Source organism: Lepus europaeus, chromosome 21 (assembly GCF_033115175.1).
Source record: "Lepus europaeus isolate LE1 chromosome 21, mLepTim1.pri, whole genome shotgun sequence".
Classification (NCBI taxonomy): Eukaryota; Metazoa; Chordata; class Mammalia; order Lagomorpha; family Leporidae; genus Lepus; species Lepus europaeus.
This window is the reverse complement of record NC_084847.1, coordinates 24,502,034-24,504,562: the sequence shown is the minus strand read 5'-3', so window position 1 is coordinate 24,504,562 and position 2,529 is coordinate 24,502,034.

The following is a 2,529-nucleotide window of genomic DNA, read 5'->3' as shown; positions in this document are numbered from 1 at the left end:
GGCACAGCTCCAGCTATTGAGGTCATCTGGGGTGTGAACCAGCGAATGGAAGACTGACTCTCTCTCTCTCTCTCTCTCTCTGTAACTCTGCCTTTCAAATAAATAATTCTTAAAAAAAAAAAAAAGTGAATTCTTGTGCCTGCTTAAAAACCTAGTTAGCCGCTTTGAAACTGGTCAGACTTTTCACCCTGTCACAGGCAGCAAACTCACCCATGAACAGATGTTCAACGTCATGAGCCATTAGGGAAGTAGAAATTAAAGGCAGCGGGAGGCAGGGTCAGGTACATCTTAACAATGGCTGAGCAGAGTAACAACGCCAAATGCCACTGAGTGTGCAGAGGAACCGGGTTTTCCTGTACTGCTGCCAGCAAAGTGACTGGTGCTGGACCCAGGCCAACGCCAGGAGCCGAGAACCCAGCCTGGCTCATCTATGCAGCTCGCATCGGCTGCCACCCAGGCTGCACAAAAGCAGGGAGCTGGAACTGGGGGGGCAGCTGGGACTTGAACCCAGACACTGACGGACAATGCTGGCAGCCCAGGTGGTGCCTTTTTTTTTTTTTTTTTAAAGATCTTATTTATTTATTTGAGAGGTAGAGTTGCCAACAGAGAGAGGGATGGAGAGAAATCTTCCATCTGCTGGTTCACTCCCCCAAATGGCCACAACAGCCGGAGCTGAGCTGATCCGAAGCCAGGAGCCAGGAGCTTCTTCCAGGTCTCCCACGCGTGATCAGGGGCCCAAGCACCTGGGCCATCTTCTACTGCTTTCCCAGGCCATAGCAGAGAGCTGGATCAGAAGTGGAGTAGCTGGGACTCGAACCAGTGCCCATATAGGATGCTGTACCCACTATGCCACAGCACTGGCCACTTAGGTGGTGCCTTGACCGCTGTGCCAAACACCTGCCCTTTTCCTTCCTTTGTTCAACTTCCTGAGTGTCTGTGGATGCCAATATCGATCCGGGGACGGTGAAGATCCCTGTTCTCCAAGAAAGGGCATCTAGTGCAGGAGGTGGTCAGAACACTAATAAGTAAGTCGAAGTTGAGATTCGGGGAAAGTGCCGAGAGGAAATCCAACAAGAACCTGAGAACAAAAAAGGACCAGGTTTGTGGGGAGGGGTCAGAGCAGGCCTCTCTATGGAAGTAACATTTGCGATTAGGAGAAACCAGAATGATGGAAGGAGTGGATGAGTCATGCCAAGGGCAGCAAGTGCAAAGGCTCTGGGGCTGGGACCGTGGGTGGCAAGTTGGCGCGTGGGTGGAGGAGGACAGTGGCAGGGGGGTGAGTGGCTGACGTAGGGAAAGGCAGCATGACTTGGGTCTTTGTGGGCCTTGGTTTGGAGTTTTCCTTTGAGGTGGGTGAGCAGCCATGGAGGTGTTTTCAGTGGGGGACTGACATACTCTAGCAAGAGCTGAGCTGGAGAGAGATTTTGTTGGGGTCCTGTTATTGTCATCACTCCTCCAGCGCCTCGCTCTTTCCCCTCCAGTCAGCCCGAGGGAAGTGGGGCCCTGCCACCTGTAGGGTCCCCTGGGGTTTGCCTAGCACAAACAGGAAGCCGCAGCGAGGTGACACAGGCAGGCCTGGGAATCCGCAACTGAGAAGACAGGTCTCCTGGGTCCCGGGATCCTTTCCCTGAGAGAGATGGGGGCGGGGGGCAGGAAGTATGGGGAGGTCTGGCGTCAGGGCCTCCTGGGCCCTGCTGCTCTCAGTGCCAACAGCTCTGTGTGTGATTTCAGGGAACGCCCTGCCCTGCTTGGGGCCTCCATTCCCCTATTAAAAAAAAAAAAGTTTATTTATTTATTTATTTATTTGAAAGGCAGCGTTACCGGGAGAGAGAGGGAGAGACAGAGAGCCATCTTCCATCTGCTGGTTCACTCCCCAGGTAGCCACAGTGGACAGCGCTTGACCAGGCTGAAGCCAGGAGCCAGGAGCTTCCTCCAGGTCCCCTACGCAGGTGCAGGAGCCCAAACACTTGGGTCATCTTCCGCTGCTTTCCCAGGTGCATTAGCAGAGAGCAGGATCGGAAGTGGAGTAGCTGAGACTCGAACCGGCGCCCCTCTGGGATGTCGGTGCCGCGGTGTTGGCCTTACCTGCTATGCCACAGTGCCAGCCCATTTCCCCAGTTCTAAAAAGGCTCCTTCCAGAACTGCACAGGGGCTTTCTGGGGGCAGAGCTGCTGAGTCAGTGGCTTCTCAGGAAGAGCCGCTGTGGCCCCAGCCTCGCAGCTGCCCAGCCCCCTGCTCCCCTGCTAGCTTTCTCTGCGTTGCTGGATTTATCATCGGGAAAATCTGCCAAGAAAGTCGCACCTCCGATTTACAAAGAAGGAGACTTGCCCGTGGTTTTGAAGCCGGCCAGTCTGGCTTGAGCTCGTCCGTATGAACTGATTAACTGAGGGCCTACTATGTGCTGGCTGCTGGGCTAAAGATGTCATACAGTATTGTCCTCTTTAATCTTCATAAACAATATTTTTAAAATCTTAAAATTCACTTTCATTTTATTTGAAAAGTAGAGAGACAGAGAGATCTTCCATCTGC